Genomic DNA, 13,826 nt, shown 5'->3' with positions numbered 1-13,826 from the left:
GGCTCCCTAGATTTACCTACAAACCCTCCAAATTTGGAGGTCCTAGCTTCCATAGTTTTTTTATGGCGAATTTTTGAAGGTTTAAAAAATAGCCCAAAAATCGAACGGAAATTCCCTACAGAAACTCCATTCGCGAATTTTAAAAATCCGAGATAGCCAAAATGTTGCTCTCGAAGAGTACATCAATTTGAAAAAAAAGTTTCTCTCTAGGATCAATAGGACCCGACTTTCATAGGGTCAAAGTTCACGAATTTGACACATTTCGGCCGCGACAATTCCCTATAACCGTTGCACGGAATTTCAAACCGCTCACACAGTACTTCCCATTGAGACACATGAACAATCCCCCGCAAGCGTTTTCTCGTAGCTCAATTTTTGACCCCGGCGCAAGCGACCGAAATTTCGATGGGGAACGTCCCAATGGTCACGGAAATGGTCCAAATTTTGACCCCCCATATCTCGGGCCCTAATTGTCCGATCGACTTGAAATTTGAAACGTGGCCTAACAGGGTTTTAGCCTTCCTCCTCATGCTCGCCAATCGCGGCTCACCATGGGGGGTTCGGGCCTTTTCGCCGTAATGTTAAAACAAGAACTCGCGAATATCTCCGAAACGGTTCGATAGAATGTCGCAAATTTTGGTGTGAAACGGCTCCTCAGATTTACCTACAAACCCTCCAAATTTGGTGGTCCTAGATTCCATAGCTTTTTATGGCGAATTTTTGAAGGTTTAAAAAATAGCCCAAAAATCGAACGGAAATTCCCTACAGAAACTCCATACGCGAATTTTAAAAATCCGAGATAGCCAAAATGTTGCTCTCAGTACATCAATTTAAAAAAAAAAGTTTCTCTCTAGGCCCAATAGGACCCGACTTTCATAGGGTCAAAGTTCACGAATTTGACACATTTCGGCCGCGACAATTCCCTATAACCGTTGCACCGAATTTCAAACCGCTCACACAGTACTTCCCATTGAGACACATGAACAATCCCCCGCAAGCGTTTTCTCGTAGCTCAATTTTTGACCCCGGCGCAAGCGACCGAAATTTCGATGGGGTACGTCCCAATGGTCACGGAAATGGTCCAAACTTTGACCCCCCATATCTCGGGCCCTAATTGTCCGATCGACTTGAAATTTGAAACGTGGCTTAACAGGGTTTTAGCCTTCCTCCTCATGCTCGCCAATCGCGGCTCACCATGGGGGGTTCGGGCCTTTTCGCCGTAATGTTAAAACAAGAACTCGCGAATATCTCCGAAACGGTTCGATAGAATGTCGCAAATTTTGGTGTGAAACGGCTCCTCAGATTTACCTACAAACCCTCCAAATTTGGTGGTCCTAGCTTCCATAGCTTTTTATGGCGAATTTTTGAAGGTTTAAAAAATAGCCCAAAAATCGAACGGAAATTCCCTACAGAAACTCCATACGCGAATTTTAAAAATCCGAGATAGCCAAAATGTTGCTCTCAGTACATCAATTTAAAAAAAAAAGTTTCTCTCTAGGCCCAATAGGACCCGACTTTCATAGGGTCAAAGTTCACGAATTTGACACATTTCGGCCGCGACAATTCCCTATAACCGTTGCACCGAATTTCAAACCGCTCACACAGTACTTCCCATTGAGACACATGAACAATCCCCCGCAAGCGTTTTCTCGTAGCTCAATTTTTGACCCCGGCGCAAGCGACCGAAATTTCGATGGGGGACGTCCCAATGGTCACGGAAATGGGCCAATCTTTGACCCCCATATCTCGGGCCCTGATTGTCCGATCGACTTGAAATTTGAAACATGGCCTAACAGGGTTTCGGCCTTCCTCCCCATGCTCGCCAATCGCGGCTCACCATGGGGGTCCGGGTCTATTCGCCGTAATGTTAAAACAAAAACTCGCGAATATCTCAGAAACGGTTCGACAGAATGTCGCAAATTTTGGTGTGAAAGGGCTCCCTAGATTTTCCTACAAACCCTCCAAATTTGGAGGTCCTAGCTTCCATAGTTTTTTTATGGCGAATTTTTGAAGGTTTAAAAAATAGCCCAAAAATCGAACGCAAATTCCCTACAGAAACTCCATTCGCGAATTTTAAAAATCCGAGATAGCCAAAATGTTCCTCTCAGTACATCAATTTAAAAAAAAAAGTTTCTCTCTAGGCCCAATAGGACCCGAATTTCATAGGGTCAAAGTTCTCGAATTTGACACATTTCGGCCGCTACAATTCCGTTTAACCGTTGCACCGAATTTCAAACCGCTCACACAGTACTTCCCATTGAGACACATGAACAATCCCCCGCAAGCGTTTTCTCGTAGCTCAATTTTTGACCCCGGCGCAAGCGACCGAAATTTCGATGGGGGCCGTCCCAATGGTCACGGAAATGGGCCAAACTTTGACCCCCCATATCTCGGGCCCTAATTGTCCGATCGACTTGAAATTTGAAACGTGGCCTAACAGGGTTTCGGCCTTTCTCCCCATGCTCGCGAATCGCGGCTCACCATGGGGGGTCCGGGCCTTTTCGCCGTAATGTTAAAACAAAAACTCGCGAATATCTCCGAAACGGTTCGATAGAATGTCGCAAATTTTGGTGTGAAACGGCTCCTCAGATTTACCTACAAACCCTCCAAATTTGGTGGTCCTAGCTTCCATAGCTTTTTATGGCGAATTTTTGAAGGTTTAAAAAATAGCCCAAAAATCGAATGGAAATTCCCTACAGAAACTCCATTCGCGAATTTTAAAAATCCGAGATAGCCAAAATGTTGCTTTCATTACATCAATTTAAAAAAGTTTCTCTCTAGGCCCAATAGGACCCGACTTTCATAGGGTCAAAGTTAACGAATTTGACACATTTCGGCCGCGACAATTCCCTATAACCGTTGCACCGAATTTCAAACCGCTCACCCAGTACTTCCCATTGAGACACATGAACAATCCCCCGCAAGCGTTTTCTCGTAGCTTAATTTTAGACCCCGGGTAAGCGACCGAAATTTCGATGGGGGCCGTCCCAATGGTCACGGAAATGGGCCAAACATTGACCCCCTATATCTCGGGCCCTAATTGTCCGATCGACTTGAAATTTGAAACGTGGCCTAACAGGGTTTCGGCTTTCCTCCCCATGCTCGCCAAACGCGGCTCACCATGGGGGGTCCGGGCCTTTTCGCCGTAATGTTGAAACAAAAACTCGCGAATATCTCCGAAACGGTTCGATAGAATGTCGCAAATTTTGGTGTGAAAGGGCTCCCTACATTTACCTACAAGCCCTCCAAATTTGGTGGTCCTAGCTTCCATAGTTTTTTTATGGCGAATTTTTGAAGGTTTAAAAAATAGCCCAAAAGTCGAACGGAAATTCCCTACAGAAACTCCATACGCGAATTTTAAAAATCCGAGGTAGCCAAAATGTTGCTCTCAGTACATCAATTTAAAAAAAAAAGTTTCTCTCTAGGCCCAATAGGACCCGACTTTCATAGGGTCAAAGTTCACGAATTTGACACATTTCGGCCGCGACGATTCCCTATAACCGTTGCACCGAATTTCAAACCGCTCACACAGTACTTCCCATTGAGACACATGAACAATCCCCCGCAAGCGTTTTCTCGTAGCTCAATTTTTGACCCCGGCGCAAGCGACCGAAATTTCGATGGGGGACGTCCCAATGGTCACGGAAATGGGCCAATCTTTGACCCCCATATCTCGGGCCCTGATTGTCCGATCGACTTGAAATTTGAAACATGGCCTAACAGGGTTTCGGCCTTCCTCCCCATGCTCGCCAATCGCGGCTCACCATGGGGGTCCGGGTCTATTCGCCGTAATGTTAAAACAAAAACTCGCGAATATCTCAGAAACGGTTCGACAGAATGTCGCAAATTTTGGTGTGAAAGGGCTCCCTAGATTTTCCTACAAACCCTCCAAATTTGGAGGTCCTAGCTTCCATAGTTTTTTTATGGCGAATTTTTGAAGGTTTAAAAAATAGCCCAAAAATCGAACGCAAATTCCCTACAGAAACTCCATTCGCGAATTTTAAAAATCCGAGATAGCCAAAATGTTCCTCTCAGTACATCAATTTAAAAAAAAAGTTTCTCTCTAGGCCCAATAGGACCCGAATTTCATAGGGTCAAAGTTCTCGAATTTGACACATTTCGGCCGCTACAATTCCGTTTAACCGTTGCACCGAATTTCAAACCGCTCACACAGTACTTCCCATTGAGACACATGAACAATCCCCCGCAAGCGTTTTCTCGTAGCTCAATTTTTGACCCCGGCGCAAGCGACCGAAATTTCGATGGGGGCCGTCCCAATGGTCACGGAAATGGGCCAAACTTTGACCCCCCATATCTCGGGCCCTAATTGTCCGATCGACTTGAAATTTGAAACGTGGCCTAACAGGGTTTCGGCCTTCCTCCCCATGCTCGCCAATCGCGGCTCACCATGGGGGGTCCGGGCCTTTTCGCCGTAATTTTAAAACAAAAACTCGCGAATATCTCCAAAACGGTTCCATAGAATGTCGCAAATTTTGGTGTGAAAGGGCTCCTTAGATTTACCTACAAACTCTGCAAATTTGGTGGTCCTAGCTTCCATAGCTTTTTTATGGCGAATTTTTGAAGGTTTAAAAAATAGCCCAAAAATCCAACGGAAATTCCCTACAGAAACTCCATTCGCGAATTTTAAAAATCCGAGATAGCCAAAATGTTGCTCTCAGTACATCAATTTAAAAAAAAAGTTTCTCTCTAGGCCCAATAGGACCCGATATTCATAGGGTGAAAGTTCACGAATTTGACACATTTCGGCCGCGACAATTCCCTATAACCGTTGCACCGAATTTCAAACCGTTCACACAGTACTTCCCATTGTGACACATGAACAATCCCCCGCAAGCGTTTTCTCGTAGCTCAATTTTTGACCCCGGCGCAAGCGACGGAAATTTCGATGGGGGACGTCCCAATGGTCACGGAAATGGGCCAAACTTTGACCCCCATATCTCGGGCCCTAATTGTCCGATCGACATGAAATTTGAAACATTGAAAAACAGGGTTTCGGCCTTCCTCCCCATGCTCGCCAATCGCGGCTCACCATGGGGGGTCCGGGCCTTTTCGCCGTAATGTTAAAACAAAAACTCGCGAATATCTCAGAAACGGTTCGATAGAATGTCGCAAATTTTGGTGTGAAAGGGCTCCTTAGATTTACCTACAAACTCTTCAAATTTGGTGGTCCTAGCTTCCATAGCTTTTTTATGGCGAATTTTTGAATGTTTAAAAAATAGCCCAAAAATCGAACGGAAATTCCCTACAGAAACTCCATTCGCGAATTTTAAAAATCCGAGATAGCCAAAATGTTGCTCTCAGTACATCAATTAAAAAAAAAAGTTTCTCTCTAGGCCCAATAGGACCCGACTTTCATAGGGTCAAATTTCACGAATTTGACACATTTCGGCCGCGACAATTCCCTATAACCGTTGCACCGAATTTCAAACCGCTCACACAGTACTTCCCATTGAGACACATGAACAATCCCCCGCAAGCGTTTACTCGTAGCTCAATTTTTGACCCCGGCGCAAGCGACCGAAATTTCGATGGGGGCCGTCCCAATGGTCACGGAAATGGGCCAAACTTTGACCCCCCATATCTCGGGCCCTAATTGTCCGATCGACTTGAAATTTGAAACGTGGCCTAACGCTGTTTCGGCCTTCCTCCCCATGCTCGCCAATCGCTGGTCACCATGGGGGGGTCTGGGCCTTTTGGCTGTAATTTTAAAACAAAAACTCGCGAATATCTCCGAAACGGTTCGATAGAATGTCGCAACTTTTGGTGTGAAAGGGCTCCCTCTTTTTACCTACAAACAGTCCAAATTTGGTGGTCCTAGCTTCCATAGTATTTTTATGGCGAATTTTTGAATGTTTAAAAAATAGCCCAAAAATCGAACGGAAATTCCCTACAGAAACTCCATTCGCGAATTTTAAAAATCCGAGATAGCCAAAATGTTGCTCTCGAAGAGTACATCAAATTTAAAAAAAAGTTTCTCTCTAGGATCAATAGGACCCGACTTTCATAGGGTCAAAGTTCACGAATTTGACACATTTCGGCCGCGACAATTCCCTATAACCGTTGCACCGAATTTCAAACCGCTCACACAGTACTTCCCATTGAGACACATGAACAATCCCCCGCAAGCGTTTTCTCGTATCTCAATTTTTGACCCCGGCGCAAGCGACCGAAATTTCGATGGGGGGCGTCCCAATGGTCACGGAAATGGGCCAAACTTTGACCCCCCATATCTCGGGCCCTAATTGTCCGATCGACTTGAAATTTGAAACGTGGCCTAACAGGGTTTCGGCCTTCCTCCCCATGCTCGCCAATCGCGGCTCACCATGGGGGGTCCGGGCCTTTTCGCCGTAATGTTAAAACAAAAACCCGCGAATATCTCAGATACGGTTCGATAGAATGTCGCAACTTTTGGTGTGAAAGGGCTCCGTAGATTTACCTACAAACCCTCCAAATTTGGTGGTCCTAGCTTCCATAGATTTTTATGGCGAATTTTTGAATGTTTAAAAAATAGCCCAAAAATCGAACGGAAATTCCCTACAGAAACTCCATTCGCGAATTTTAAAAATCCGAGATAGCCAAAATGTTGCTCTCGAAGAGTACATCAAATTAAAAAAAAAGTTTCTCTCTAGGATCAATAGGACCCGACTTTCATAGGGTCAAAGTTCACGAATTTGACACATTTCGGCCGCGACAATTCCCTATAACCGTTGCACGGAATTTCAAACCGATCACACAGTACTTCCCATTGAGACACATGAACAATCCCCCGCAAGCGTTTTCTCGTAGCTCAATTTTTGACCCCGGCGCAAGCGACCGAAATTTCGATGGGGGACGTCCCAATGGTCACGGAAATGGGCCAAACATTGACCCCCCGTATCTCGGGCCCTAATTGTCCGATCGACTTGAAATTTGAAACGTGGCCTAACAGGGTTTCGGCTTTCCTCCCCATGCTCGCCAAACGCGGCTCGCCATGGGGGGTCCGGGCCTTTTCGCCGTAATGTTGAAACAAAAACTCGCGAATATCTCCGAAACGGTTCGATAGAATGTCGCAAATTTTGGTGTGAAAGGGCTCCCTAGATTTACCTACAAACCCTCCAAATTTGGAGGTCCTAGCTTCCATAGTTTTTTTATGGCGAATTTTTGAAGGTTTAAAAAGTAGCCCAAAAATCGAACGGAAATTCCCTACAGAAACTCCATTCGCGAATTTTAAAAATCCGAGATAGCCAAAATGTTGCTCTCGAAGAGTACATCAATTTGAAAAAAAAGTTTCTCTCTAGGATCAATAGGACCCGACTTTCATAGGGTCAAAGTTCACGAATTTGACACATTTCGGCCGCGACAATTCCCTATAACCGTTGCACCGAATTTCAAACCGCTCACCCAGTACTTCCCATTGAGACACATGAACAGTCCCCCGCAAGCGTTTTCTCGTAGCTTAATTTTAGACCCCGGAGCAAGCGACCGAAATTTCGATGGGGGCCGTCCCAATGGTCACGGAAATGGGCCAAAATTTGACCCCCCATATCTCGGGCCCTAATTGTCCGATCGACTTGAAATTTGAAACGTGGCCTAACAGGGTTTCGGCCTTCCTCCCCATGCTCGCCAATCGCGGCTCACTATGGGGGGTCCGGGCCTTTTCGCCGTAATGTTAAAACAAAAACCCGCGAATATCTCAGAAACGGTTCGATAGAATGTCGCAAATTTTGGTGTGAAAGGGCTCACTAGATTTACCTACAAACCCTCCAAATTTGGTGGTCCTAGCTTCCATAGTTTTTTTATGGCGAATTTTTGAAGGTTTAAAAAATAGCCCAAAAATCGAACGGAAATTCCCTACAGAAACTCCATTCGCGAATTTTAAAAATCCGAGATAGCCAAAATGTTGCTGTCGAAGAGTACATCAATTTGAAAAAAAAGTTTCTCTCTAGGATCAATAGGACCCGACTTTCATAGGGTCAAAGTTCACGAATTTGACACATTTCGGCCGCGACAATTCCCTATAACCGTTGCACGGAATTTCAAACCGCTCACACAGTACTTCCCATTGAGACACATGAACAATCCCCCGCAAGCGTTTTCTCGTAGCTCAATTTTTGACCCCGGCGCAAGCGACCGAAATTTCGATGGGGAACGTCCCAATGGTCACGGAAATGGTCCAAACTTTGACCCCCCATATCTCGGGCCCTAATTGTCCGATCAACTTGAAATTTGAAACGTGGCCTAACAGGGTTTTAGCCTTCCTCCTCATGCTCGCCAATCGCGGCTCACCATGGGGGGTTCGGGCCTTTTCGCCGTAATGTTAAAACAAGAACTCGCGAATATCTCCGAAACGGTTCGATAGAATGTCGCAAATTTTGGTGTGAAACGGCTCCTCAGATTTACCTACAAACCCTCCAAATTTGGTGGTCCTAGATTCCATAGCTTTTTATGGCGAATTTTTGAAGGTTTAAAAAATAGCCCAAAAATCGAACGGAAATTCCCTACAGAAACTCCATACGCGAATTTTAAAAATCCGAGATAGCCAAAATGTTGCTCTCAGTACATCAATTTAAAAAAAAAAGTTTCTCTCTAGGCCCAATAGGACCCGACTTTCATAGGGTCAAAGTTCACGAATTTGACACATTTCGGCCGCGACAATTCCCTATAACCGTTGCACCGAATTTCAAACCGCTCACACAGTACTTCCCATTGAGACACATGAACAATCCCCCGCAAGCGTTTTCTCGTAGCTCAATTTTTGACCCCGGCGCAAGCGACCGAAATTTCGATGGGGGACGTCCCAATGGTCACGGAAATGGTCCAAACTTTGACCCCCCATATCTCGGGCCCTAATTGTCCGATCGACTTGAAATTTGAAACGTGGCTTAACAGGGTTTTAGCCTTCCTCCTCATGCTCGCCAATCGCGGCTCACCATGGGGGGTTCGGGCCTTTTCGCCGTAATGTTAAAACAAGAACTCGCGAATATCTCCGAAACGGTTCGATAGAATGTCGCAAATTTTGGTGTGAAACGGCTCCTCAGATTTACCTACAAACCCTCCAAATTTGGTGGTCCTAGCTTCCATAGCTTTTTATGGCGAATTTTTGAAGGTTTAAAAAATAGCCCAAAAATCGAACGGAAATTCCCTACAGAAACTCCATACGCGAATTTTAAAAATCCGAGATAGCCAAAATGTTGCTCTCAGTACATCAATTTAAAAAAAAAAGTTTCTCTCTAGGCCCAATAGGACCCGACTTTCATAGGGTCAAAGTTCACGAATTTGACACATTTCGGCCGCGACAATTCCCTATAACCGTTGCACCGAATTTCAAACCGCTCACACAGTACTTCCCATTGAGACACATGAACAATCCCCCGCAAGCGTTTTCTCGTAGCTCAATTTTTGACCCCGGCGCAAGCGACCGAAATTTCGATGGGGGACGTCCCAATGGTCACGGAAATGGGCCAATCTTTGACCCCCATATCTCGGGCCCTGATTGTCCGATCGACTTGAAATTTGAAACATGGCCTAACAGGGTTTCGGCCTTCCTCCCCATGCTCGCCAATCGCGGCTCACCATGGGGGTCCGGGTCTATTCGCCGTAATGTTAAAACAAAAACTCGCGAATATCTCAGAAACGGTTCGACAGAATGTCGCAAATTTTGGTGTGAAAGGGCTCCCTAGATTTTCCTACAAACCCTCCAAATTTGGAGGTCCTAGCTTCCATAGTTTTTTTATGGCGAATTTTTGAAGGTTTAAAAAATAGCCCAAAAATCGAACGCAAATTCCCTACAGAAACTCCATTCGCGAATTTTAAAAATCCGAGATAGCCAAAATGTTCCTCTCAGTACATCAATTTAAAAAAAAAGTTTCTCTCTAGGCCCAATAGGACCCGAATTTCATAGGGTCAAAGTTCTCGAATTTGACACATTTCGGCCGCTACAATTCCGTTTAACCGTTGCACCGAATTTCAAACCGCTCACACAGTACTTCCCATTGAGACACATGAACAATCCCCCGCAAGCGTTTTCTCGTAGCTCAATTTTTGACCCCGGCGCAAGCGACCGAAATTTCGATGGGGGCCGTCCCAATGGTCACGGAAATGGGCCAAACTTTGACCCCCCATATCTCGGGCCCTAATTGTCCGATCGACTTGAAATTTGAAACGTGGCCTAACAGGGTTTCGGCCTTTCTCCCCATGCTCGCGAATCGCGGCTCACCATGGGGGGTCCGGGCCTTTTCGCCGTAATGTTAAAACAAAAACTCGCGAATATCTCCGAAACGGTTCGATAGAATGTCGCAAATTTTGGTGTGAAACGGCTCCTCAGATTTACCTACAAACCCTCCAAATTTGGTGGTCCTAGCTTCCATAGCTTTTTATGGCGAATTTTTGAAGGTTTAAAAAATAGCCCAAAAATCGAATGGAAATTCCCTACAGAAACTCCATTCGCGAATTTTAAAAATCCGAGATAGCCAAAATGTTGCTTTCATTACATCAATTTAAAAAAGTTTCTCTCTAGGCCCAATAGGACCCGACTTTCATAGGGTCAAAGTTAACGAATTTGACACATTTCGGCCGCGACAATTCCCTATAACCGTTGCACCGAATTTCAAACCGCTCACCCAGTACTTCCCATTGAGACACATGAACAATCCCCCGCAAGCGTTTTCTCGTAGCTTAATTTTAGACCCCGGGTAAGCGACCGAAATTTCGATGGGGGCCGTCCCAATGGTCACGGAAATGGGCCAAACATTGACCCCCTATATCTCGGGCCCTAATTGTCCGATCGACTTGAAATTTGAAACGTGGCCTAACAGGGTTTCGGCTTTCCTCCCCATGCTCGCCAAACGCGGCTCACCATGGGGGGTCCGGGCCTTTTCGCCGTAATGTTGAAACAAAAACTCGCGAATATCTCCGAAACGGTTCGATAGAATGTCGCAAATTTTGGTGTGAAAGGGCTCCCTACATTTACCTACAAGCCCTCCAAATTTGGTGGTCCTAGCTTCCATAGTTTTTTTATGGCGAATTTTTGAAGGTTTAAAAAATAGCCCAAAAGTCGAACGGAAATTCCCTACAGAAACTCCATACGCGAATTTTAAAAATCCGAGGTAGCCAAAATGTTGCTCTCAGTACATCAATTTAAAAAAAAAAGTTTCTCTCTAGGCCCAATAGGACCCGACTTTCATAGGGTCAAAGTTCACGAATTTGACACATTTCGGCCGCGACGATTCCCTATAACCGTTGCACCGAATTTCAAACCGCTCACACAGTACTTCCCATTGAGACACATGAACAATCCCCCGCAAGCGTTTTCTCGTAGCTCAATTTTTGACCCCGGCGCAAGCGACCGAAATTTCGATGGGGGACGTCCCAATGGTCACGGAAATGGGCCAATCTTTGACCCCCATATCTCGGGCCCTGATTGTCCGATCGACTTGAAATTTGAAACATGGCCTAACAGGGTTTCGGCCTTCCTCCCCATGCTCGCCAATCGCGGCTCACCATGGGGGTCCGGGTCTATTCGCCGTAATGTTAAAACAAAAACTCGCGAATATCTCAGAAACGGTTCGACAGAATGTCGCAAATTTTGGTGTGAAAGGGCTCCCTAGATTTTCCTACAAACCCTCCAAATTTGGAGGTCCTAGCTTCCATAGTTTTTTTATGGCGAATTTTTGAAGGTTTAAAAAATAGCCCAAAAATCGAACGCAAATTCCCTACAGAAACTCCATTCGCGAATTTTAAAAATCCGAGATAGCCAAAATGTTCCTCTCAGTACATCAATTTAAAAAAAAAGTTTCTCTCTAGGCCCAATAGGACCCGAATTTCATAGGGTCAAAGTTCTCGAATTTGACACATTTCGGCCGCTACAATTCCGTTTAACCGTTGCACCGAATTTCAAACCGCTCACACAGTACTTCCCATTGAGACACATGAACAATCCCCCGCAAGCGTTTTCTCGTAGCTCAATTTTTGACCCCGGCGCAAGCGACCGAAATTTCGATGGGGGCCGTCCCAATGGTCACGGAAATGGGCCAAACTTTGACCCCCCATATCTCGGGCCCTAATTGTCCGATCGACTTGAAATTTGAAACGTGGCCTAACAGGGTTTCGGCCTTCCTCCCCATGCTCGCCAATCGCGGCTCACCATGGGGGGTCCGGGCCTTTTCGCCGTAATTTTAAAACAAAAACTCGCGAATATCTCCAAAACGGTTCCATAGAATGTCGCAAATTTTGGTGTGAAAGGGCTCCTTAGATTTACCTACAAACTCTGCAAATTTGGTGGTCCTAGCTTCCATAGCTTTTTTATGGCGAATTTTTGAAGGTTTAAAAAATAGCCCAAAAATCCAACGGAAATTCCCTACAGAAACTCCATTCGCGAATTTTAAAAATCCGAGATAGCCAAAATGTTGCTCTCAGTACATCAATTTAAAAAAAAAGTTTCTCTCTAGGCCCAATAGGACCCGATATTCATAGGGTGAAAGTTCACGAATTTGACACATTTCGGCCGCGACAATTCCCTATAACCGTTGCACCGAATTTCAAACCGTTCACACAGTACTTCCCATTGTGACACATGAACAATCCCCCGCAAGCGTTTTCTCGTAGCTCAATTTTTGACCCCGGCGCAAGCGACGGAAATTTCGATGGGGGACGTCCCAATGGTCACGGAAATGGGCCAAACTTTGACCCCCATATCTCGGGCCCTAATTGTCCGATCGACATGAAATTTGAAACATTGAAAAACAGGGTTTCGGCCTTCCTCCCCATGCTCGCCAATCGCGGCTCACCATGGGGGGTCCGGGCCTTTTCGCCGTAATGTTAAAACAAAAACTCGCGAATATCTCAGAAACGGTTCGATAGAATGTCGCAAATTTTGGTGTGAAAGGGCTCCTTAGATTTACCTACAAACTCTTCAAATTTGGTGGTCCTAGCTTCCATAGCTTTTTTATGGCGAATTTTTGAATGTTTAAAAAATAGCCCAAAAATCGAACGGAAATTCCCTACAGAAACTCCATTCGCGAATTTTAAAAATCCGAGATAGCCAAAATGTTGCTCTCAGTACATCAATTAAAAAAAAAAGTTTCTCTCTAGGCCCAATAGGACCCGACTTTCATAGGGTCAAATTTCACGAATTTGACACATTTCGGCCGCGACAATTCCCTATAACCGTTGCACCGAATTTCAAACCGCTCACACAGTACTTCCCATTGAGACACATGAACAATCCCCCGCAAGCGTTTACTCGTAGCTCAATTTTTGACCCCGGCGCAAGCGACCGAAATTTCGATGGGGGCCGTCCCAATGGTCACGGAAATGGGCCAAACTTTGACCCCCCATATCTCGGGCCCTAATTGTCCGATCGACTTGAAATTTGAAACGTGGCCTAACGCTGTTTCGGCCTTCCTCCCCATGCTCGCCAATCGCTGGTCACCATGGGGGGGGTCTGGGCCTTTTGGCTGTAATTTTAAAACAAAAACCCGCGAATATCTCCGAAACGGTTCGATAGAATGTCGCAACTTTTGGTGTGAAAGGGCTCCCTCTTTTTACCTACAAACAGTCCAAATTTGGTGGTCCTAGCTTCCATAGTATTTTTATGGCGAATTTTTGAATGTTTAAAAAATAGCCCAAAAATCGAACGGAAATTCCCTACAGAAACTCCATTCGCGAATTTTAAAAATCCGAGATAGCCAAAATGTTGCTCTCGAAGAGTACATCAAATTTAAAAAAAAGTTTCTCTCTAGGATCAATAGGACCCGACTTTCATAGGGTCAAAGTTCACGAATTTGACACATTTCGGCCGCGACAATTCCCTATAACCGTTGCACCGA

The sequence above is a fragment of the Stegodyphus dumicola genome, chromosome 3 (assembly GCF_044657685.1).
Source record: "Stegodyphus dumicola isolate Sdum_Otavi_A_Nest chromosome 3, ASM4465768v1".
NCBI classification, from domain to species: Eukaryota; Metazoa; Arthropoda; class Arachnida; order Araneae; family Eresidae; genus Stegodyphus; species Stegodyphus dumicola.
The sequence above is the reverse complement of the archived record's forward strand: the minus strand, read 5'-3'. Positions refer to the sequence as shown.